The sequence below is a fragment of the Hippopotamus amphibius genome, chromosome 4 (assembly GCF_030028045.1).
Source record: "Hippopotamus amphibius kiboko isolate mHipAmp2 chromosome 4, mHipAmp2.hap2, whole genome shotgun sequence".
Classification (NCBI taxonomy): domain Eukaryota; kingdom Metazoa; phylum Chordata; class Mammalia; order Artiodactyla; family Hippopotamidae; genus Hippopotamus; species Hippopotamus amphibius.
The window spans coordinates 62719339-62736164 of NC_080189.1; the positions used below are offsets into that span (position 1 = coordinate 62719339).

Below are 16826 nucleotides of genomic sequence, written 5' to 3' on the forward strand. Positions count from 1 at the left end.
TTCCTATATGAGGGTAGTCATCATAATGCTTGTTTTTTCTTGTCATCTTCCCTAAAAATAATCAGAGCCTTCGTATCCAGCAGTAACTTCAACCTCATTTCCTGCTGTCTCCCAGCCAGAACGCTTGGCTGGCGTGACTGGTCTCGAAACCAGCTCTCGACTAAGTCAAGGTTGGGCTGAAAGGGGCACTAGATCTGGAGTCAGCAAGAAGGTGGGTCTATGCCCAGTTGTGTCAGGCTCTCCAATGTGACCACGTGTGAACCAAACTCTGGGAGTCTCTGCCTCCCTCCTTACAATGTCTCTCTCACAGCACACGGGCTGTGACTTAAAAAGTGGAAGATGAAGCAAATGGAATACTCAGAGTGTGAGGAGTTATTATTAGAGATCCTTCCCTCATCTGGTTTATGAATTTTAATTGTGATGGAAATACATTTAGTTGAGAATAAAGTGGCAGATTCTCCCAATTTAGATGGAACTTCATGTCCCCACAAAGTTCTGGGACGGCAGGAATCTAGGGAGATGGCATACATGCACTCTGCTACTCATCTGAGCACTGAGCCATCACACATGTGCTTTCTCTCTTAGGAGCAAGTCTTATCTGCCCAGCGAAACTGTATAACTGTTCCAGCATAACAGGCACACTCAATAACTGGCCAGCGAAGTCACTGAAGGAAGATCAAAGAATGGAAAGTAAGCCTAGAGTTTCTGCGGACATATGGTCAGTCGATTTATCTTTGAAGTGAGTGCTTTCTTCACAAATGTAACTTTTTGTGCCAGAATCAAAGCAAAATGGTAAAAAACACAAATATTGCCACAGAGAAGGGAAACATCTAGGCACTCATGCTGAAATGAATTTTAAAACATCTCCTTTTGAAAACCTTATTCCTTCTTTGATCAACATTCCCATTAATTTTGTCGCTCCTGTTCTTCATAGAATGGTCAGTCTGTCTGTCTGGGAGCCTCTTTCTAGGAGATTGGGGTGGGGGGAGGGTACTAGAATTCTGACCAGTGTTTCAAGGAAAAACTCTGCCTTTAGAGAAAAAACAACATATGATGTGAAAGGGACAAGGTAGGGCTTGCTGGCCTGATTCATAGGAAGACAACGAGTAACCGCAATGTTGTCAAGTGCTTTGAAAACAAGAATTATTCTCTAAATGACAGTGAGTTCTCAACTAATGCACAAACAGGCATATAAAAATGCTTGACAGAATACATGAAAAAAGAACAAGATTTCTGACTGAAGCAGAGGTTGGAAAAAACAATAGAGTACCAACTGGAGTCACAAATCTTATTCAAGTTCCTCACCGGGTGTACTGGGCCTGATCTAGAGGAAACATGCACATTTCATTACTAAGTGGAAACCATGCAGCCAGGTAAGGTTGATGGAGTACTTACCTCTTTGGCTTAAATGCTAAAGGCTTTCCAGATCTCTTCACTAGAAAAATGCAACTCTCACGTGGACAGATACACACTTAGATCTAAAAGGAATACAACAAGGTCGTCCATTGGCTCCCACATCTAAAGCATCCAAACATGTCTACCTCTCACTGCTTTAAAATCTACAGAAAGGAGGGATGCTTCTCAGCTCCCTTAGGACTCTTCCCGTGCGAACAGTTAATTTCTTCAGGATCTTTATCAGCAAGTAGTGCTGCAACCTGGGCTGATAATACAACCTGAAGAGCTTCAGTTTTATTATGAGGGAGTGTGGGCCAGCACTGGGTAGACACAGTGGGCACGGCCACGGAGAACACAGAGGGCTGGGAGGCTAATAGATAAGCACAGTAGATCCTTTAGCAGAGATGCAGCACAAGGAGACCGCTGTTCAGAGAAAAAGTATGATTTTGGTTAAGTGTGTTTCTGAGTTGTGTGTGTGTGTGTGAGAGAGAGAGAGAGAGAGAGACAGACAGACAGACAGACACATCTGTTAGGAGACCTTTCCTTAAAGCCCCAGGTGATGAAAACCCAAGATTGTGTGGCCACAATGAGAAGCAAGAGGAAGGGACCAACACAAGGAGACTTTTGAAGGGACTCTGAGCAGGATATGGTCGCTGACAGGACAAAGGAAACGAAGCTAAGGAATGAGTCAGGTGATGAGTTTGAGGTCTAGAAGACTGGTAGGGCCAATCAACAAAGGTGGTAACTTGTTTAAAAGAAAAAAAAGAGGTCTGTCTGGGGAGGAGACTGGAATTGGAGAGAGGGCAATGTCATGTCAAGTTGTTGGGACACTGAGGTGTGGCCTGTGAGGAGACCTTAGTGTTTCCCAGAAGTTCTCATATATCTTAAGCAAGAAATCAGGCTTAAACAGAGTGGGGGAGAGAGATCTTGCAGTCCACACTGAGACTGTGGAACTGAAGTCATGAGAGCTGATTAGGTTGCTTAAAGAACGTGAGAACGACAAACAGAGGAGCTGATGGAGATTTTGAGGAATGCCCTGCTAGTCAGCTAAGAAAGAAAAGGCACCAGTCAGTGGGATGAGGGAAGGAGAAAGGAAATTTACCAAAAGAAGCAGAATAGGGAATGGCTGAGAAATTAATCATTTCTTCTCTATTTCCGAGACTTTGGTTGTAACTCCCTGTACTGGTGTTAATCACGTGTCTGCCTTTCTTCTGTCTGGAAACCTCTTCAGGGTAGGGACGCTGCATCCCTACTCTGTCCCTTCAGTGTCTATCTGAATCACCTTCTTGATAGAGAAATAGCTACCGAGAAAGCCGAGTGTCAGGGGCACAGGTGGAAAGGTAGCAACACTGCTCATTTTGTGTATACTCAGTTCCCTGGCAACAAGAAAGCAAACAAAGACGAGCTATCACTTCACACCTACAAGTTCTGCACCGGACTTCCTCTCCCCTGACCCAATCTCCCCGACCCTCCCTCCTTTACAAAGCCTCTACCCTGCCCTCTGCTATTCTTGTCAAGGGAGGAAGAACTCCCTGTTCTCCTTACCTCTTAATGTTCTAAGGGGAGGCACACAAAAACATCTCACTACAGATTTAGGCTGTATGCTACCCAAAAAGGTAAAGTGAGATTTTTAATACTGGCTGATTCACAGAACTGTCGAGAAGACTAGTAAAGTAAGGCATGAAAAATTTCTTGGCCCAGGGCTGAGCCCAGGATGTGTTCATCACCACTCCCCTCAGTGCTCATCTTGCATACCTAGTACCAAGCACATGGTCATGACTCAAAAAATGAATTAACAGTGTAAGCTCAATTATACAAAGCCTTCATCACCCCTCACAAAGCCCTCATGTTTGGATGACCATTACACACATTAAAAAAAAAAAATCTCCTCCTAACTACACAGTTCTCTTTTATAAAGAAGATACATGCTTTTATTTGCAGCCTGAAACAGACATTCAGTGTTTTGACAAAACTGTTAGAAAACTGGAATGAAGTAGAAATAAGGTTAGAAATATTTTAATCCAATCTGACCCTCCCACCACACACTGTAGATAAAAATAAATTAAGAAAGCAGGTCAAATGAAAAGGATTTGCTAAATATCTGGGATAAAGCACAGTGTCATGTGTTTGGAGGGTGACATAGAGGTAACTAAGTCTCTTAACTTCTTTGAGAGCTTTTAGCATAGTTGAAGGAAAGAAAAATACATTACAGCAGGTACAAAACACTGCATTGGAACCATTACAAAGCAGCATATTAACCTAAAAGTGAACTCCTGGAAGTTCTGGGTTTTAAGCCAGGCTTAGGGAAGATAGTGGCCATAAAGTGATAGGGAGGAAGTCAGGGAAGAGACTTCCTGTTTGGCTGATACGAGCAGGAAGAGCAGGGAAGTAGGAGGATGCACTTGCCATGTGAAGGTTGATAACTAGGAAAGGGGTTCTGTTGACAATCAGAAGAAACTGATGAGGTCTAATGTAAAAGGAACTGAAACAACACTTGGATACAACTATTTAATATAGTTGTTTACTGAAGGCCATTTTAGATTCTTGGACATAATGAAAGAGTTTCACGAAGGTTTAAGCCATGGTTGTGAATACTAGTTGAGCTTCCAGCTGGTGACTCTGGGTCCCTCTACCAAATGTCCAGTTAACCAGTATACTTTCATGATTTGTCATTCTTTTCTACTTTCTCACTGTTAATTGTTATTTTTCAGAAAATCCACTGATAGCATTGGCTTCTACTTTTATAACTGCAGATATCTTCTGGACTAAAGTGAAGTGTTTCATGTTTGATTTATTTTTATCACTGTTCCTATCAATGCAAAAACAAAAAAATTTCATTCACACCGTGGTCAGAGAGTATAGTGGGTGAAAGCCTACATAGCTTACGTTCAAGTTGTGGGAAATTGGAGGTGATCCTTTTTGGAAATAGTGTGCTTCTCTGTTTGCCTGTCCATGCACCTGACCTTCTCCATTGTCCGCCTGGGGCATACATCTGCCTGGAATGTGTGGGAGGCTGTTCATTTGGACTGTTACCAGAGAAATACAGAGAGAAAGTGGTACTCTCCAGCTCCTGACAGCCCAGATGAGGTTTTCAAGTCTGCAGCAACATAATAAGCTTGAAACTCACTTTGCCAGACAATAAAGCACTACACAATTTTTCTCTCCCACTTTAGTAGGTGGACTTGATCATACTTTTCTTGTGGTGGGGGCTGGGGTGGGAGGTTAATGACCAGAGAGACGAAGGGAGGAAGCCTGCTTATCCCCTCCGGCTGGGCCATCAATCAGGGAAGTGGGCAATGACACAAGGGGCCCAACTTTGTCCCAGGGAGGGAAAGCACCGAGGGAAAAACTTGAGGTAGGATGTGGTCTGCCCCGCTACCTGCTTGGGAATTTGCAAGAGGGTTGCCTCTCAAGCCTGTCTCTAATCTAAAGATCAGCTGCATCCAAGTAAAGCAATGAATTCAGTTGATGATGGAGGGCTGAATTCAGCTCCCTAGTAGCTCCCTGGGCTCTCCAGGTGTGGAGAGGAAGAAACCCAGAGGATCTCACAAGCCCTGTGGAAGGAAAAGGAAGGTGGCTAAGGGAGCTGGTTAGTGAGCCTGCCAGGGAGTGGCCCTGGGTTGGGGGCCAAATTGGAGCCTAACGTAGTCTGAGTTGCCATTAGGGTGATTCATCAGGGGAAGGTGGCTAAGCCTCCTTGAACGTTGCCAGCGCAGAGGAAAGAGACCAGGCATTAACCCAGCCACAGGCTTCAGAGACACACCATCCAGCCCAGAACGGCTGCGCTGCAGCAAAGACAAGAAAGGAGTCAGGGGACAGAGGGTGGCTTCAAGGACGCCATCTCCCCTGCTCCCTCCAGGACACAGTCAGCCAATGCCTTCCTGGGCAGGATGGGGGTGGGGGTGGGGGGGTGGAATTCTGAAAGAGCATCCCCAGAGGGACTATTTCAACCAGTGCTAACAGGAAGCAGAATTTTGAACAGGCTCAACATTTAAACTGAAGCGAGAGAAGCTATTTAACCTCATTTAACTAAGTCCACGAGTCCCTACCACGCATGCTCATAAAGAAGCCACTTCAGGTCTAAAAAGTAAGATGTGTGTGTGGACACGTGACCTGAGTAAATTTACAGCCCCTCCCCACCTGGCCCTGCCACATTCTGTGTGACAGTGAGAAAGTTACTTAACCTCTTTAAGCTTCAAAATCCTCACCCATGAAGAGGGGATCATAGTACCCACCCTCTAGAGAATTTTGATGAGTCTATTCATGTAAAACGCTTCAAACAGTAGCCGGCACAAGACAAATTTTACGAACATTGTCATCATTGCTAATTTTGTCATCATTTCTACTAATACATTCAACTTCAAAGTTTCTGTTGTCCTATTCAAGAGTGGCTGTACATCTGTCAAGAAACGTCAAAGTACTCTGTTCCTGCAATTCTTCATTTTCGATTTCACGGCCTCTAATGCATCCCCACAAGCACAGGATGTCATTCTGGGACAAATGAGAATCTTTGTTTTCACATCATCCCTGACTCTTTCTCAGCATCTTGGTACTCACTGCAGGAAGTAACTCAAAGCCAGGATGTCACTGCTCATGAACAACGTGAGCTGTAAGAAACCACAGAGTAAAATGACAGCAGTGTCGTGGGACCTGGTGCTGGAGGCTCCTCTGTCTCAGGCTGATCTAGTCCTAAGAGGACAGACCAGCTACAGGCAACAGTCAAATCACATGAACGAGGAAGGATGCAGAGGGGGAGGATTTATTTGTGATGCTGCAGGCTTTTCTTTCAAACATGCATATTGGGGCACTAACAGTGCCAGACTGCTCCTGGAAAATTCCCTGCATTTAACATGTATAAATTAATTCTCAGAGCTGTTTGCTACATGCTCACAAAGCAGCATGATCCTGAGTAATCAACTCTGGATATTAGCTAACCTGAGGCTCCATCCCAGCTCTTTCAGTTTTCTGAGTCAACCTGAAGAGCATTAAGGAAAGCTTAGTTGAAATGGGAAAACAGACTTAATTAGCAAGGTTAATATTGGTTGTAAATGAGCAAAGTAAGTATATCTGATTGTCTGTGCTATACAAATCTCTAGGCTCTAGGGTTTAAGCAAACATGTATGATAAGTACCCAAAAAGCACAATAATGCTTAATATAGTAGAATTTGGAGGGTTTCATTTAAGGGACTTTTCCATGTAATTCAACTTTATTTTTAAAAACAACTTTAAAAATAAGAAATCCTCATGCATTTGACACCTGTCTTCTATGTCTTGTCTTCTGATGAACCTCTTGTCACTGGAGCATCAGCTATCCCACAGTAGTGTGCTGGGAAAACCTGTCTCAAGGTGTGATCCATGGACCCCAGGCAAGGAAATCACCTTGGAAGCTCATTAAAAATCAGACTCTTGGGTCCCACCTCCGGCTTCCTGAAGCAGAATCCTGAGGTGGGACCCAGGATTCTCCATGTCCAATTCACTTATACACAACACAGGCCAGAGAAGCCCTAACTCAGGGTTAGTTGGGTGTGTAGGAAAATGTCCTTTACTGAAAATGTGGCAGGAGGCCACCTATCTTTCTGTGCCTATTTGCTGTAGGGTCTCTGTTGCTCTCCTCTTGCAAGTACTAACCTTTCCTCAGTGTACTGGCTTTAAACCTACAAGCCGATACACAGGATCCTCGGCTGGGTGCTGGCCTTTGTGATGTCAACTTTCCATCCTTGAGCCTTCCACCGTCTGTTCAGGCTTGGGGCACCAGAAAGTATACAGCTGTGGGATTCAGACACCTGATCCCAAGGAACCCATGTGGAGACACCAGCCATTTTACTGAAAACTGCACTCACAGAATACAATGGAATGGGAGGAATGCTAAAAACTGAACACAGAACATGACTAGGTATTCAGAATGCAGACAGATTGATGGGCTGGCTTGGTGAGAAGGAAAAAAAAGATCCAAATAACTCCTTAAGGGTGCTGGTGAAAATGAGCCCTTGGGGTCAGAGAAAATGAGAACAGAGAATGTGGAATGTGCTGGAAGAGGTGGCTGCTACTAAGCCCTATGCAGGGATCCACTTATCGGACTTGGAGGAACGCAGGGTAGAGGTGGTGGGAAGATCATTGCCTGTGGAGTTAGAGGACTTGGGTTGAATCCTGACTCATACGTGTGGCTGTGGGCAAGTCAGACGCATGGCACCTCAGTGGTCTTAGCTGTGAAATGGGACAAGAAATTTATGCCCTCACTGAACTGCTGTGCAGCTCCAATGAAGTAATGAATATGAAACAGCTTTGTAAACTGAAGACACCTTACAAATATTTAATCAGAAATATCCTGCACTGTATACATATTTAAGTTGCTACTACATCTTATCTGCAAGACAGAATACTAAGAAAAGCCCTAGGCTGGGAAAAAATTCAAATATGGTAATTATCTTAACATAAATAAACCTATCATATTGTTCAATATGGAGCTTAAATATCTGCTGTGCTTTTGTACCATGAAAAAGATAGCTCTAAACAAAAAGTGAGCAGTACTTCGACTTTTGCACAAGTCGTATGTAACATTCTCTTGAAATTGGTTGTTCTTATTTTCTTGATTGAAGAACAAGTGAAAAAGTTGATCAAATCTTCATTTCATTTTCAAAACCCTCTTTCCTAACATCAATTTCTTCTTTTTGCTCTTTTTCTTTTTCAAGTTCCAGAGGGCAAAGCATTTAATTACATTTCACAAGATAAGCACTGTTGTGATTCAACCAAATATGAAACACAGTTCTCTCCAATTTCTACACAAACCACTGTTTTCTTAATTTATTTAATTTGATGAACAATGAAATCAAGTTTTCCTTTTCAGCATTTATCTAAAATGTAGAAATAACAAAGAAAAATATAGAACGCTTCACGCATTTGCGTGTCATCCTTGCACAGGGGCCATGCTAAATCTTCTCTGTATCATTCCAATTTTAGTATATGTGCTGCCAAAGCAAGCACCTAACGTCAACTTCTTAATGTCTACTTTACCTACATGATTTATTAGCTGAAAGTGCAAAATGGTGGGGGAAATGGGAACATGCCAGGGAGAGAAGAGGGACAAGCAGGTCGACACAGAACATGAGAGGTTTGCACCAAACCTAAAATGCACTACGTACGGATGGGGAAGAGGGAGGCTAACTCAGGAAACCTAACCGTTGTCTGGCTTCACCTCCACTACTTTTAGTTGTTGTCTTTTCATTATAAAGTGGAAGACATGCAAATACTTTTTTTTAAGGCAAAGCTAGTTCTTTCAGCAGAGAATTAAAATTAAAAGCAGACGGAGGCCCGGATAATAAGTAGCAATAAAAGCTTTCGCTGACATAGCTTCAATTTACAAATCACTGGCTTTTCCTGGCAGCACTTGGGGCAGGAGGGTGAGGAAGTATCGCCTACACAGCCTGGATGAGGCAGATACGGAAAGCTTTAAAATTAAAGATGTGTTTCAACTTCTTATTCCAAAACTCTTGATTTATGGTGACCATGATAAAATTCCAGTGAAACCTGAGCGTGCTATGCCAGCCTCTGGAAACCCTGGGAGCAACCATGCCTTCATGCTTTCCCCGTTGTATCTGATTTTGACCTACTTTATGAGTGGGAGCCCAATCTATCATGGGTGCACAAAAAGATGTGTGGTTTAAAATCTGCACGTATTTCCTTTTTTTTCCCTAAACTTGAGCAGTAGAGTATTAAACCTCGTGAGAGTATTAAAAATAAACTAGTAATAAATAAATACTAGGAAGCCAAAGGGATGTAGACTGATTTATGGCAATTGATATCACTTCTTAAGAAATTTTAATGACAAAATGAGGGCTCACAGGAGCATAAATACTCTTGGTTTAGTTTCTAAAACCTGGAAGACTATCAGTAAAAAGGAACTGATGAAACTGCTGGATTGAGAGAAGAGAGTTGAGAGATGCTATATGGAAAGATTTTGCCTGAACCTGTCAAGCAGCATGAATGAGAATTACAAGTGGATGGTGAACACAGAACAAGTCATTAAAGCCAGCAGAAAACCCCCAAGGTAAGAGATCAAATATCAACCTGTAGATGCTGCAACCCAACTCAAAGCCCCCAGCATGGGTGGAAAATGTGAAGACAATTCCCTCAGAAATAGTGATCCTCTTCCCCCTTTGAGTCTTCTTTGGAAAAGGATTTTCTCCACGTTCTCACGTGGTGCAAAACACAGAACTCATTCCTTCTAGGATGCAACTGAGGGGAGCTGGAAGAGTTATCTTTCTACTTCTTCACTTTTTCCCAATCCCTGAGGAGAAACATAACCCTGCTTATTCCAGTTCTCTTAGAACAGTGAAGGCTTTTAAAAGAAACCTTCTCATCTTTCTTGATTTTGGTGGGTTTCCCTCAGGCGTTGTTTTTGATCCCTTTATTCCTCCGTGACTTGGCCATCTCACATGACTCTCCCTGCTGATGGCTTTCAAAAATGACTTCACCCTCCAACCTCCTCCATCCAGCTGGCTGTATGACGTCAGCTTTGGAACTCGGCTTCCCATCTTTGCCTTTCACGTGTGTCTTTTCTCTTCCCTTTATTATTATTAAAGACAAACCAAGAAACCCCCCTCATTCTTGTCAAATTAAGAGAGCTTTCTGCCATCATCCCTTTCCTCCTACCAAATCTTATCTGTTCCCACTCTAATCTCATTTGTTCTCATTATTTTTTGTACATACTATTGTAAGGATAATACATGCACATGGCACAAGATTTAAAAGGCACAAAAGGAGTATAGTAAAACTCCAATCTCATTCTCATCTCTGCTTATCTCCTCTCCTTTCCTCTCTAATCTAGTCCCCTGCCCCAGAAGCAATTATTATTGCCAGGTTCTCCAATAGCTTTCTTTCCCTAATTTAAGATTAAAAAAAATTGAAAGGGAATAAGATCTTAAATGTAATATATTTTACTCTAACTTCTTTTCAGCTTTCTATTTGAGAAATGTCTTCATTTATTTCCCATGCATTCATCTATGGGATTTCCACATGGTTCTTCCTCCCTAGATGTGGGTATTTTCCAAGTCTCTTTGCCTGGACCTTTCTCAGAACATGAACTAACACCCATGAACTATTTTTTCTCATAAGAATTCAGAGTCCCATCTCTAAAGGCCAAGGGAAAAAAAAAAAGATTTAAAAGAACAAAGCAGGAAAAAAAAAAACCCATCCCTCAATTTGTTTATATAATTAATCTATCTTGAGTAGTAGCCCTTATTCCAATGTCAGCAGTCACCAGGAGAACCACAGTAAGGAATCAGCATCTAAATGACAATGGTTGTCTCAGAATCACAGCTGGGGAGTGAATTTAAATAGATGGATGGACAGATAGATGGGTAGTTGGATAGAAAGAGCCAATCAACTGTGAAGTGTTACCAAGCCCTAAAATCATATTTCATTTGATGAGAACAACAGAAGCCTGATTAATGCATGTGGGAATTTCATTTCAAAGTTATACCAATGGCCTTTCAAGGGCCCGCTTCTTCTTAGGGCTCCCTGAGTCCATGTAAAATTGGCCAGTGTCAGATTTTAGGGCTCCTATATATGAGTTTCATTTATCTTGTATAATGATTAAGTGTGGGATAATTGTTGAATAGGAAGCAGAATTTTTTCACTTGGGATAATATTCTTATATCCAGAATTGTCCTGAAAAGTTTATGCTAGCAGGGTAAGCGCACACACTTTGTGCTTTCTGTTTAGGTTTTACTTTTACTAAAAACTCATTAAAGGAGGCAAAGGGAAGCCTTCTGAGAGGAGTGAACTGAATCGTGCATGCTTTAGTGAGCAGAGCTACCATGCCCAGGTCATAAACTGGGTCACATACTGGGTCACATGTGGGCCTCCCTGGCTAATATCCCTGAGATTAAAATTACATCTGTTCCCTGGAAATCAAGGAATCATCAAATACCTTTTTAAAAAAGAATCTCAGAACTGTGAATTGAAAATACCAGTTTTCTATTGACTCATTCTTTTGATAGTTCAAACACTGAAGTATGGATGGTCTTGGACTTGAGATGAAGGGGATTCTGAGTTTCACTGACAGACAGGAAAACCTGTGAAACCACTGACAGTCTATGACTCCATTATGGGGCCAATACTGCTTGGATAAATCTTGTCAGGAATGCTTTGTTAGGGGGTCACAAAAATAATCCAAGCATTTAAAAAGTGGTATTCAAATGCTTTCAATATCCCTTGATGACAAACTAACACAGAACTCAGGTTTTTTTCATAAAACAATTGTGATTCAGAGCTTTGTTTCTGAAATATTAACTCTCCATAGCCATTTTATAAATCCAATCTGATGTAAAAGGGACAGTTTAGACAACCATCAAATCATTATTTTTTTTCTGTCACTGAAAAGTCTGGTTGGAAAGAAGAATGTATTTGAAAATTCCTTTTAACTCTAATAGAAGTACCTTACAGTGCTATAAAGCTATTGGCATTCAAGAAATAGTAGATACATTGCTGCTGTTTGGAATTAAATAAAATCCACATTCTATTTTATGTGTCTAAATAAACCACCATTTTGTAAAATAAGAATAATATCATAGTGGAATAGATTCCCAAAGCATAAACATTTAAAAAGAGAGTATTAAGTTAATCTACCAGGGTGCAACTGCCTTCTTTTATACTAAATTCTTGAAGATGGTAAAGATTCCAACCAATTTACCGTAAGAGAATAAGAGGACTAGCTGGGAAAGATGATATCTGAGCTGTTAACCAAAAGGAAAAGGGTAATCTAGAGGGATATACAAACATGACAGACTTGGAGACTGAAACTATAGAGACAGTAACTAGTATATCATACTACTTGAATACAGTAATTTTCCATTAAACCATAATCTAAAATGACACCTTCTCCAGAAGGTACCAAAAGGAGACAGAGGCAGATGGAATAGTCTGTGGTTTGGAGAAGAAGGGAGGGTGTCATGGGCACCAGTCATTCCCCTGACCCTGCAGCCAAAAGCACAATGTGATGAAACATGGAAATAATGAATCCGTCCAAGAGATTCTAGCTGCTGAGGCACTGAGAAAGCCATGGTTATAAGATTTCAATCTGGAACCTGATGGTTCTACTCAGTAAAATCTACGTTTTGTATATTATCATCCACGAAATTCTAGAGACCGGGCTTGCATATGCCATCTGAGATATATATAAGTCTTAGGAAGAAAAGCCAGACAATCTGGCAAAAGGAAAGCTATCTTGGACTGGATCAGTTCACACTCTGATAATGAGTTTTTGTCCAGAGTCCATTCTGAAACTTGAGAGTTAAGCAAGCTTTTCCTTCAAACAATTAGAGAAATGTCATATGCAAAGATTTGATACCTCTCTCAAGACAGAGGAAAAAATATCTACTTTAAGCTAACACAGTAGCTTTTACAGTACTACATAAGTTTATTTTTAAAAAACCATACAAATATTTACGATTCTTATAGAAATTAAATATAAATTATGAATTAGTATGTGTAGATAGTATCTTCCAAGATGATAACATTAAAATCAAATGACTCTTTGCTTGCATAGCCCGAGTCTCATTTTTATTCAATGGCAAGATTAAATAAAACACTAAAAAGAAATTATAACACTAAAACCAAATTATATTTGTTTATTATGTATTTAGAGTTCAAAGCAGGGTCTTGAGTTACTTGCACACCGATGTTCAGATGTTCGTAGCAGCCTTATTTACAATAGCCAAGGGGTGGAAGCAACCCAAATGTGTCCATCGATAAAGAAACATAAATAAAATGTGGTGTATACATACAATAGAATATTATTCAACCTTAAAAAGGAAGGACATCTGGCCACATGCTATGACATGGATGAAACTTGAAGTCATTATGCCAAGTAAAAGAAGCCAGTCACAAAAAGACAAATACTTCCTGATTCCACTTACATGAGGTAGTTTAAGTAGTCAAATTCCTAAAAACAGAAAGTAGTATGATAGTTACCAGTGGCTGGGGGACGGGAAAATGGGGGGTGGTTGTTTAATGGATGCAGAGTTTCTGTTTTTCAAGATGAAACAAACGTTCTGGAGAGCTCTTGTACAGCAATATGAATATACTTAACACTACTGAACGGGACATGTTAAGATGATACATTTTGTGATATAAAACCATCTCCAACATGTACTGGAGGTGCCTATAAATCACAGGATAGCAAATACTTTTCTGTGAAGGGGCAGAATGTAAATATTTGGGCCTTGCAGACCACAGTCTCTGTTGTTAACTACTCAACTCCGCCATGGTATTGCGAAAGCAGCCACAGACCATAAGTACGTGAATGGGTGTGGTTGTGTTAACAATAAAAACTTTACAAAATGAGGCAGCTGGGCCATGGGCCACAGGTTTCTGACCCTCACAAAAGTGTAAATATCTAAATAAGAGATAAATATTAACACTCTGTAAACACCAAGGGCTCCTCTACCCAAGATTTAGGAATGCAATATTCTTTTTTTCCAGAGACCACAATTGAAGCAACAGCGACAAGACCAAGCAAATTCGACAAGACCATAACTTGCTTGTAGGAGGAAAACACTACACCAAGGACATGCTAGCCCTGTTCAAGCATATACACGTCTCTACTGAAGAGTTTAACGACTTCAGAGTTTAATGATGTAGAGGAAAAGTAAAAATATTACAGCTGGAAGAGAGCTTGGTGATCGTCTAGTACCTACTTCTCCTTTAGTGGATGAGAAATTGCAACCAGCTTATTACCCCGATCCAAGCTGTCACAGCTGGTGTAGGCAGGGCTGGGAACGGAGGGTAGAGCCACCCTACTCTGAGGTCAGGCTGCTTCCTCCTCGCCGTTTCCAATCACGGGCAGCCACCAGCCGGCCACTAACTCTGCAACAGTTAGCTGTTTCATGCATGCTTTTCTAAATGGTCTTGGCTTAATCCTGAAACTAATTTTTGCTCTTCAGCAAGTTCAGCGGAGAAAATCAATAAAGACATACAAGGCCCCGAAGGCCTCATGTCATGAAATTCAGAAATGAAAGCAAGGGGATAATGATCTGCTCCCTTCCCCATGCTGCCATGTGAAAATGGCATGTTTTTCCTATGGCATTTAGGTGGTATAAAGACACAGCAACCAAGGGTGGAGGTTAGCAGCTAGAGTCAATCTTCTTGGCAACCACAAAAAGCAGGCGCCCTAAACAACCAAACCAAATAAGAACAAATCAAAACCCAACAAATGAAAATGAAGGGCTGTGAAACGTACCATAGAGTGTGTTAGCTTTACAAAAGGAACATTCACCTCATCAAAACACTCAAGCCAGTGAAGAGAATTTTAGAACCAGAAGAGACAGAGTTAAGGGGTCAAATCTTCCCTCTGTTTTTATGTACGAATTGGGCAAAGCCCTGGGAGTTGAGGTACTGCCTTCACAGACACGTCGTGCTGCTCTATTGCATGGGCCCAATCCTGACATTTTCCACACTCACTCAACACAACTCGTTGGGTGGAGCCCCGCCTGTGCCCTCAACAGAGGGTAAAGGCCTTTATCGCAGAACAGGGAGATGGCTGAGCAGTGACACGCCTGCACTCCTTGGCATCTCCAGATCCCATGGGACCTGCCCTCAATTGCTAAAAGAGCCCGACCCCTGACAAACACCAATGATTTCAGTGGTAATTAATGATGCTGTCAAATTAATTAACCCAAGTCTTTGTCCACAGGAAAAAAAAAAACCATCTGATGTCAATACTGCTGTTTGCTAGTCCTTGACCAAGCTCTACAGACCCAAACCTTCAGTCAGCAGCACACTGGGACACCACTGACGGATGACCCTAATAGGTCCCCACCTAAAAGCCACCACCATCTGTTAATAAACCTTCTCATGGTAACATACCCCTTGATAACATGACTTCAGTGAATTCAGAGGTCTCCAAAATCTAACACTCTTCTGAATAGATACAAGCCTGAGAACACCAGTATGTAGCTTTCACATCCCCTACAATGCCTTTTTGATACCCTTTTGAATTATGGTGATGAAACACAAGACAAATGCTGTAGGATTTCATGAAACCATTTAATAAATGGGTCCCATTAAAACGCCAGTTCCCTTGTCCTTGTCTATAAGGATTCCAACGAATCCAAGTGCCTGCATATACATTTCCATATTATCTCTTTAGAGGATTCAGAACTATTTTCTTACACCTAGCACAGCTTTTATTCCATTTAGAATAATTATCCTCTATCCCATTTCTGACTTTCAAGAAAAACAAGACACTTAATTGACCACAGGAGGACTCTCTCAAGGGCATTGGGCTGCAAAAGCTCTTCTGTGAGCTCACAACTTAAGCTGATGTAATCTGCTACAAGAAGCTGACTTCTATTTTTAAGTCATACCCTTTTACTCTGCCTTCAAAGGGCACATATATCATAGGTTGTAACTGCTCATAAAATACTTTACGGCCTGGTCTCCCACCCATTCCCCTCCTGGGGTGAATCACCCTGTCAGGAGGGGTTTCCAATGGCAACAGCAGCCCAGCCCTGCCCGCTGAAATTCACCCACCATTTCCCATTATTTGGTCTTCAGGAGAAGAGCTACCTGTGGCCCCACTCTCCAGGTGTCTTGTTTACCGTGGTCATTTTGACAAGGAACAGATGACTAGCAGGGTCCTTCTTGAGGGCTGCGATCAAGCCTTCCCACCTCTTCGTATTTCCATCCCCCAAGTTAGGCACTTAATAAATGCCTATTAACGTTGCCGTCGAGAGCTCTGTCACCGGGCCCGTATGCGCAAAGGGTGCCAGAATGAAAACAGATCATTTGCTTTGTTTACTTCTAAGTTTTTCATTCATCATTTCAGTCACGCTCACCGAGTGTTGTTAAAAAAGTTGTCTGGCATCTTGAAAACACTAGGAAAAAAGCCTTGGTTGGAAATGAAAGTACATTTGATCTTGCTATTTATTTACACATAATTCTGCTCCTTTCTAAAAAGAATGAAGAGCTCTGTCATTAACGCGGTACTGTTACGGAGTCTGGTGGAGGTCAGAACAGGACACTTCTCTCTGGTCTCCTTCCCTCTTCATTCCTGGGCACCCTGTCTCGTCTGCGGCTCGCCCAGCCTCAGGCTTGGGCCCTTCCAATCCCTTCTGCACACTGAAATCTGAGCGAGCTCCTGAGAACACAAACTGGATCCGTCCCCTCCCCTTTTGAACACCCTTCGTTCTCCTGGGCCCTCAGGGAGATGTCCCTTCAGCGGTGGTCTGCTTACCTGCCCAGGCCATGCCCCACATCCACTTTGCCTTTCATACCCTAGTTGCAGGGACCTAAAGGGAGCTCAACCTGTCCCGTTTGCTTTCATCTAAAGGCTTCTGTCCATGTTGGCGTCCTCAGAATGTAGCTCTGCTTTGCTGTCCCCACTCCCTCCACGCAGCTCCTTCCCCCTCACCCTTCATGGCTAGTTTAGATGC

The 16826-nt window shown here is 42.1% G+C and overlaps 1 protein-coding gene and 1 non-coding gene across 15 annotated transcripts in view; both read right to left on the minus strand.

The window, feature by feature from the left end:
- Positions 1-16826, minus strand: part of ICA1 (islet cell autoantigen 1) — a 141109-nt gene that overhangs the window by 85006 nt on the left and 39277 nt on the right. The window lies entirely within an intron of this gene.
- Positions 8269-8376, minus strand: LOC130852912 (U6 spliceosomal RNA). The gene has a single exon (XR_009053612.1). It is a non-coding gene; the product is annotated as a U6 spliceosomal RNA (small nuclear RNA).